General features: G+C 41.3%; 1 protein-coding gene across 6 annotated transcripts in view; it reads left to right on the top strand.

Annotated features, from left to right (window-relative positions):
- Nucleotides 1–9,311, top strand: part of GMDS (GDP-mannose 4,6-dehydratase) — a 944,793-nt gene that overhangs the window by 465,137 nt on the left and 470,345 nt on the right. The gene's annotated exons all lie outside the window — the stretch shown is intronic.

The following is a 9,311-nucleotide window of genomic DNA, read 5'->3' as shown; positions in this document are numbered from 1 at the left end:
ATCCATCTGGCCCATCAAGAGTCACTCTCATTTCATCAGTCCATAAAACCTTAGAAAAATCAGTCTTAAGATATTTCTTGGCCCAGTCTTGATGTATTATCTTATGTTTCTTGTTCAAAGGTGGTCATTTTTCAGCCTTCCTTACCTTGGCCATGTCCCTGAATATGGCACACCTTGTGCTTTTTGATACTCCAGTAACGTTGCAGCTCTGAAATATGACAAAACTGGTGGCAAATGACATCTTGGCAGCTTGAGGCTTGATTTTCCTCAATTCATGGGCAGTTATTTTGTGCCTTTTTTTATCAACACGCTTTTTGCGACCCTGTTGGCTATTTGCCATGAAACGCTTGATTGTTCGGTGATCATGCTTCAAAAGTTTGGCAATTTCAAGACTGCTGCATCCCTCTGCAAGACATCTCACAATTTTTGACTTTTCAGAGTCCGTCAAATCTTTCTTCTGACCCATTTTGCCAAAGGAAAGGAAGTTGCCTAATAATTAGGCACACCTTATATAGGGTGTTGATGTCATTAGACCACACCCCTCCTCATTATGTAGGGTTGGTGGGGCGAGCTGGGGGGGTGGTCCCTCTTCTTACCGCGCAGAGACGAAACAGAGACAAGATGGAGGCAGGTACTGGGTACAACAGGTCCAAGTTTATTTCTGAGTGCCGTCCGTCTGACGGCCCTCGCAACACATCGCCATATCGCTCTCTCTCGGCCCTCCGCATCCAGAGCCGCTTCACGACACAGCACAGTACCTCACTCATGGCCCTCTATATCCAGAGCTGCTTCACACACCGTGTTTCTCGCCGGGGACGTATATATACGTCCTGTCCTTTCTCCTTTCCTGACGTAGTTACAGCTTCCGACACTGTGGCTGCCCTAAGCCAAATCACCAACAGAGTCCGTTCACTGGTCAGACGTCGTACTTTACACGGTGTGCCTATTCCCTTTATCTCGTCTCTGTTGCGGTCTATCTGTCAGGACCACCCCCCTGTTGTTCTCTCTCCTCAGTCCCCCTGGTCTGGATTCACCTCACAGCGCACAGACCGTCGCAGTCCTCCTGTCACTGCGGCTCCCCCTGGGGATTGGAACTTTCTGGAACCCTCCCTCAGTGTTTATAGCTAACCCGGTTCCTTGAAACTGTCACTGTCACCACGCCCCCCATGACCAACGGTTTCTAAAGCCCTAAGCTGATGTCAAGTCCTTTGCTCACACTCCTCCCTGCCATCTAATGGTCAACCCAAGGTACTGCACGTCCACTACACTTTCCTAGCTGTTTCCCTACTGTAATAACTGACACCTACCTTCACTGAGCAAACCTTTCCTTCTTCACTCTGACTAGTCCGTCTGTCTGTCAGGTCACCTTCCCTACAATTAGAGATGCAAATCACCTGATTTACATAATTGGCAGTTGGCTTTCAAGCCTATACAGCTTGCAGTAGGACAACATGTGTAAAAAGGATGATGTGATCAAAATACTCATTTGCCTAATAATTCTGCACACAGTGTATTTTATTTGCCTTTGATTCCTTAAGAGACATGCTCCATTGGGTGCCATATACTAGCTGTATACTTTTCTAAAACACTTTTGTAAATGTTGTGCTTTGGAGCACCATGTAGTAGGACACAGCCCCAGCTTTTGTGCACCCAGTTCTTTTATCCTTAATTTTCACTAAGTGTAGATAAAAATTGCTTCAGAAGTACACATAACCAGAATCTACTGCATTCTTTTTAAAAGCCCAAAAATTGAATAAAAATCAGACACGGGAAACAAAATGATGTCTGGCCTAACAGCGCTTGTGAAAAAACTGACATACACTTAAAGTATGAAGTTAAAAGCATGATTGTAATGCCAAAACATCCGTACACATTTTAGTCCATTTTGCCCATAAGACAATCAAGCATGTTAATTGGTATCACCAAACGAACAATCATTCTGGGAATGTTCTTCTTGGTGAAATCTCATTCTGGGACATGTAATCTTTTTTCTGCATGAAAAATCTTTTGAAATTGTCAGCCATGTTAGATTCTTTTGGCACATTCATTGACAGTTTGTGATAAGTCAATGAAATCAGTCATGCATAAGTTTTTATCTGAAAAAAGAGCTTTTTGATTGAAGTCCTTTTCATAAACTTCTCAAGAGTCGAGACTTAAAATGTGGTGTGTGATGAGAGCCTGGTGTGGCTTTAAGGCCTCTTTCACACTTCTGTTTTTTACAATCAGTCACAATCCGCCAGGTTTTGAAAAAAAACGGATCCTCAAATTTTTTTTGAGGATCCGTTTTTTTCCCATTGACTTGCATTAATGGCGGATTGTGACGGATTGCTGTCCGTTGCATCCGTTTTTTGTGAGGATCCGCCAAAAGTTGCTGTCCGTCACCATCCTCAAAAATTTCAAAACGGCTCTCTCTCTCTCTCTCTCTCTCTCTCTCTCTCTCTCTCTCTCTCTCTCTCTCTCTCTCTCTCTCTCTCTCTCTCTCTCTCTCTCTCTCTCTCTCTCTTCCCGGCCAGCGATTCCTTTAAATTTCTTCATTTTCAGGATCCGTCTGAAAACGGATCCTGTGCCATCCGTTCACATCAGTTGAGAACGGATCCGCTTGTCCGCCTTTTTGGCGGATTATAACTGATGCAAAAAACTGAAGTGTGAAAGAGGCCTAAGAGACCCTGTCAACACATATTAACATTTGCAAGTAGTGTTTTTGCTGTGTTGATGCTTGTCACCTAATGATAAAAATATGTTTTTATAGAGATCTGAAGCGTCAGTAATAAGAAAACTAGTGTAAAAGGCATATTTAAATCAGGCCAGAAGTGCACATGGGGTGTGTCAATGCACTTGGAATAAGTAATTTAAGTGCCTTAATACTCCCCAGTGCACTTCCAGCCTGATTTTCATATGACTTCTATGTTGGCTTTCCCATTATATACATTTTTTTTTTTTTTTAAGAGATCGCATCACCTATTTTTAAAGGATGAGCATCTAAATCAAACACTGCTTCTATATAAAAATATGTTTTCACCAGGTCTCTGTATGCTGTATAAGCTTTAACCCCTTCCTTACCGATGACGGAATAGTACTTCATCGGTAAGGTCCCCCGCTTTGAGGTGGGCTCCGGCGGTGAGCCCACCTCAAAGCCGCAACATGTCAGCTGACATGCCCGCAATAGGCGCAAGCGGAATCGCCGTCCGCCCGCGCCTATTAACTAGTTAAATCCCGCTGTCAAAGCGGACAGCGGGCTTTTACATAGCATTTCCGGCCGCCGGGCCGGAAATGAGCTCATCGCTGATCCCCGTCACGTGATCGGGGTCGGCGTCATGGTGCCTGGACAACCACAAGTCTCTGAGACCTCTATGGTTGTTCCAGGCTGATGGCTGTGAGCGCCACCCGGTGGTCGGAGCTCAAAACACAGCAGTAAATCTGCTACATATGGGCGATCTGCTCATCGCCCATATGTAGCAGAGCCGATTCAAAACGCCAGAATTACGTTTTTTTGGCCGCCGCGACATTGCATTAAAATGCAATAACGGGTGATCCAAAGATTGTATCTGCACAACAGTGGTATCATTAAAAACAGCCCGGCACGCAAAAAATAAGCCCTCACCCGACCCTAGATCACGAAAAATAGAGACACTACGGGTCTCAAAAATTTGCGCAATTTGTTTTTTTTTATTTTTAGCAAACTTTGGAATTTTTTTTTCACCACTTAGATAAGAGAGCATAGACCTGTTTGGTGTCTATGAACTCGTAATGACCTGGAGAATCATAATGACAGGTTAGATTTAGCAACTAGTGAACCTAGCAAAAAAGCCAAGCAGAAAAACCAGTGTGGGATTGCACTTCTTTTGCAATTTCACTGCACTTGGAATTTTTTTTCCTGTTGTTCGAGTACACGACATGGTAAAACTAATGGTGTCGTTTTAAAGTACAACTCGTCCCGCAAAAAATAAGCCCTCACATGGCCATATTGACGGAAAAAAAAAAGTTATGGCTCTGGAAAGAAGGGGAGCGAAAAATCGAAAAAAGCTCCTGGAGTGAAGGGGTTAAAGAGGACATCTCCCTGAATTTTATCTTAATTTAAACTGAGGCTCTCCCTCCACAGTTTCTGGAACAGTTTTTATTCTTTGCGCCCCTCCGTCTCAGTTATGCCCCCAAAGTAAGAATGGAGCAATTTCCCCTTCAACCAACTGGTTATGTACCAAAGAAGTTCTCCAGGGCGCAGCCATGTTTTGATTGTATATTTTGGAGAATATGCCCAGTTGGTTTAAGGGAAAATGTACAATGTAATTATTACTTGAGGGCGTAACTTTGGAATGGAGGAGCACAAAGGTACATCATTATTTGGGGGCATAGGTTTGGAATGGAGGGTCACAGAAGTAAACCATTATTTGGGGGAATAGCTTTGAAATTGAGGGGCACAGAGGTGCATCATTATTACTTGGGGACATAACTTTGGAATGGTGAGGCACAAAAGAAAAACAAAAAACTGTTCCGGAATGGTTCCAGAGGAGCACCAATTAGTGAAGGTACTTGGTTACAATAAAATCTCCAGTGAGGACTTCCGTCCTCTTTATATCTGACTGAATATTTCCCTTTACTTGGAGTGGAGTTGTCAGTGGCATCATATGCATCTACCCTACTTTCCATTTTGAGTAAGTAGCATAATGTTTGGTTTTCATCACTCAGCACATATTTCATAAAAATATGAACAGATATGAATTGCAGCATTGTAAACCTGCACACTGGCTTGTAAGATAACAGGGCTTATGCTCATCTAAAACGATTTCCTAACCTGATCTGTGTGCCATTGTAGGATGGCTACTTGTTGGTCGGCACAGGATTTGGGGACACACAGTTCGTGATGCCGCACATGTTCATACCACTGTTTTTAGCAGAAGTCTGCACTCACAAAACATGTGTTTCTAGGATGCGATTTTTCTTATTTGAGCTTCTGTCTGTGTCAGAAAATCCCTTTTTATTTCCAGAGCAGCTCACTCCGCACTCATCTCTGATGTAGGTGTGATGGCATTTACACAGCTTGGCCGGGTTGTGGCTGGAAGTCCTGGTGTCTTTTGTCTTTTGATGGACACATAAAAATGCCATTCACTTTACAGGAGGATGGACTGTCAGGAATCCCCCCTGGACAGAACCGCTCGCACGTTGACTCATTTTGATTATGTCTTTCATTGCTGCCCATGTTTTCATTGCATCTTTAAGCTGTGAAAATAAACAATCGGCAGCTGTTCAAGTGCTGCCTTTTCCTTAGTTGTAGGAGTCATTTCCCAGTTAATCACTCTGTGAAACCTTAGACAGACATAATCACTAGTAATAAACCCATTGGTAAATGGATATCCCCACCTCGTTTAATGATTTGCGGAATAGAAGCTTGAAGTTTATGGTTTCATAACTTCTTTCCCATTTATATTATAATGACAGAGTAAGATGTGACTTACTACTGCTGTCTTACATTACGTACTAGATTTAATAATCTGTCTAATATCAGGATATTTTGTTTATTTCACTTGATTAGTGTTTAGCGACAGAGCGTCTCTTACTATATGGTCATGGACATAAGCCAGAACTGGCAGGACTTTTTTTATAATTTTTTTTTATAAATCTGATTAATTTAACATTGAGGGTTGTCGGATGCTATGACATGACAGCAGCTAAACGATTTTTCTTGTTTTCCACTAGTTCTGACGGTGCCAATACACCTTTATGCAGCCGGCTCATGTCTGGTTACTAAATCTACACTGTCTTCTTGCTTATCATTGTTGTTCCCAGGAAGCTGCATCCATCACGACCAAACTGTATTAGGTTTTTCATGTTTTCATTTTGCTGCTGTAAATCTGTATTTTAACGAAATACCATTCAAATTATTCAGTATAAAGTTATTTAAACAATGTAAAGGCCCCCTTACACATACCCTGGCTATTCCATTTTTTTTTTTCTAATTTAGTCCACCATACAGTTCCAGAGATATTGTCGTGTCTATACCCAGCTTTGCATTATTACACTATAAGCACCGATCCCTTGGTAAAGACACTAAAAAGTGTCACAAAATAAAATGGCCCATTTCTTTGGAATCATATAGTGGAATTTAATAAAACAAAAAAATGGAATACTGAGGGGAACAGCGGGGATAAAATAAGTGAAAAAAACTAGACACTTTTGACTTCATGACAGGTCCTCTTTAATGCTTATTAAAGCTGAAAAAAAGTTCAAATATGTCTTCAGTGAGAGAGAAAATTATATTTGCTGTTTTAAAAGTATATGGTGAGAGGAGGTGGAGATGCTGGGAGAAGGGAGAAACTGCTGAGGTTTCTAGTGCAGAGCAATGAACTGCTAAAAATGCAGGACAGGGGACATACAATGGCCAGAAATCCTGCTATTCCTGTTGTACACACGACAGCTTATCCTGAAATTGCAATTACACTTCAAATATTTTATCTCAGATGCACTCAAAGTATTTATAAAACATTTTTTACCATATGCTTACATTTTATGTCCATCATGATGTAGATCTGAATGATCTAATGGCCACCCCTTTTGTTGAAACCTTCAGTTGTAGCTTTGGTGGTGCATCAAATTTCCTGGCTGGGTAAGAAATGGTAATTAATGCAGTAATTCCTTTCAAACATTAGGATTTCCAGATTTCATAACTCTATTTAAAGGTATAAAGTAATCCCCTTTTTTTCTGTCTTTCTGAAATTTTTTTGAAATTGATTGGACTAGATTCATTGTACTTGTGCGCGCTGCTTTTGACACCTTGATGATTGATTCATAGTATACTGGTATCCACTGTCTTCTGGGTAAGGCAGAGTTTCCACTGATGCCTCTACCTTGTGCCAGTCATTACACTGGCTACCCATCCATTCCAGAATTCAGTATAAACTTATTACCCTCACTCACAAAGCCCTCCATGGCTCAGCACCACCCTACATCTCCTCCCTTATTTCAGTATACCACCCTACCCGTGCCCTCCGTTCTGCTGATGACCTGAGATTAGCATCCTCAATAGTCAGAACCTCCCACTCCCGTCTCCAAGACTTTACACGTGCCGCACCAATTCTTTGGAATGCACTTCCCAGGTCAATACGATTAGTCCCCAATCCCCACAATTTTAAGCGTGTCCTGAAAACGCATTTATTCAGACTGGCCTACCACCCCAACACATTAACCTAATCTATCCCTGTGTGGCAGAGCCAAAAGTTTTACCATAACCAGGTTCCCCGCATCATGTTCCCACATGCTTTATGCCTCCATTAGCCCTCTGTGTCTGTACTGTTACACACTTAACATTATGACTGGTCCATACAATCAGGGTAACTGTTACCACCCACCTTTCGTGTCTCCCTCTTTCCTCATAGACTGTAAGCTTGCGAGCAGGGCCCTCTTTCCTCTTGGTATTTGTTATAATCTACTGTATGTGATTATTGTTATGCTGTAATGTCTATTGTCTGTACAAATCCCCTCTGAAATGTAAAGTGCTGCGGAATATGTCGGCGCTATAAAAATAAAATGTAGTATTATTATTATTATTATTAGCGTATGGCATCCGATGAATCTCTTACGCGAGAACATTGGATGCAATATGCTAATGACGCTCGGTTCCAGCTGTGCTGCGGGCGTGAACAGAGTGTCGGTGCTCTGTTTTCCGATCATCTCGTATGACAGAATTGGGGCGCAGCTGCGGAGGAGACGGAGAAAGTAATTACTCAATCTTCTCTGTTGCCGGCATCAGCGGGAATCACACTGCACTCAGGTGATTTCAGAGTGCAGTGTGATGTTTCACATGCACCCATAGACTTATATGGGTGCGTCCGATCCGATTTTCGGGGGCAATTGTGGCATGCTGCAATTTGTTTTCGCATACCAGATCGGCATGAGAAAATAATCACAGATGTGAGCTGCACCATAGAAAAACATGTGCAATCTGATTTTTTTTTTTTTATTTTTTTTTTATTGGACTGCACTCATCCGAATTGATTGTAAGTGGAAATGAGCCCCTAATATTCTTTGAGATGAACTGTATGTTCGTTTTTGCCTTACTCACTTGACCATTTTAATATTGAATTTTGTATTTATTAGTAATGAAGCTAAGCTGCATTGGCACAAATTGATTTATGTTTGTATGTAGTAGAATTTGGCGTTTGCTTCCATATCTTGTTGTTGACCACCCCTTTGTGTTGACTGTACACTTTATACACTGGTTGTCTTTCAGATTAACCAGGTGATTAGAAATGTCTTATTTAAATGATCTTCTTTTTTTTTTTTGTTAAATTCAAGAATGGATTTTTTATTGAACTGTGATATTCTCTATGCAGTTATTATATAGATGTCATTTATTAACATATACACCACCAGTCAAAAGTTTGAACACCGCTGTTCATGCAGTGGTTTTCCTTATTGTTATTTGAATGTGAACATTGTAGATTAAGGCTATAAACAGCAGCAAAATCTCTAAGGAACAAAAATGGAAACAATGAGTAAAGAAGCACATGTGAAACAAACCACAATATGTATTAAGTCTTCGATTTTTAGAAGTAACCACTTTTTACTCTCTTTTTTTACATTCATTTGGTATTCTCTAAAGCAGCTTCATCAGGTTAAAACCTTCCAATGAACAGGTATACCTCATAAAGTGTTCATTTGTGTAATTGCTTATCTTCAGAAAGTGTTTGTGAACATCAGGTGTATTTTGCAGAGACATTGTTGGTACAATGTTCCATAAATTGCTGAGCACTATTCCACAACTGTCCTAAGCCAGAATATGGTGAAGAAAAAACTCCACTAAGTATAGGGAAACAGCGTTTTAAGACATTAAGGTCTGTCATTCTGGGAAAATAGCTTGAACTTTAATGGTATTTACACCTGCAATCATGAAACCATCCATCTCTGAGGAAACTCGCTCTCATGTGCCCTGCCCCCGAAGAGGTAGTGCAGTAGTTACTTCCGCTGCAGAGGATAAGTTAATCGGTGACCAGCCTCAGAAACCACAAACTGACAGCACCTCCGATGACGGCCTTCCTAAATAAGACAAAACATTAAGTAGCAGACACATCTCAACACAAACTGTTGGTATAGGTGTATCCGCTACTACAGAGAAGCCTCTACTGAGGATCGCAAACAGAATGATTGTTCTGGCTAAAAAACACACTGGACATGAGATCAGCAGAAATCTGTATTGTCATCTGAGAAGTCATAATTTGAGTTTTTTGATAACTGTCATTTTGTTTCTTTGTGAGACCATTTATTTAGCAACAGGTCAATGGTCCACAACACCTATCCAGGCCATGTAACCAAGAAGAACT

This window comes from Dendrobates tinctorius, unplaced genomic scaffold (assembly GCF_039654945.1).
Source record: "Dendrobates tinctorius isolate UK_male_01 unplaced genomic scaffold, ASM3965494v1 ptg000163l, whole genome shotgun sequence".
Classification (NCBI taxonomy): domain Eukaryota; kingdom Metazoa; phylum Chordata; class Amphibia; order Anura; family Dendrobatidae; genus Dendrobates; species Dendrobates tinctorius.
Note: the sequence above shows the minus strand (reverse complement) of the source record. Positions and strands in the feature narration are given on the sequence as shown.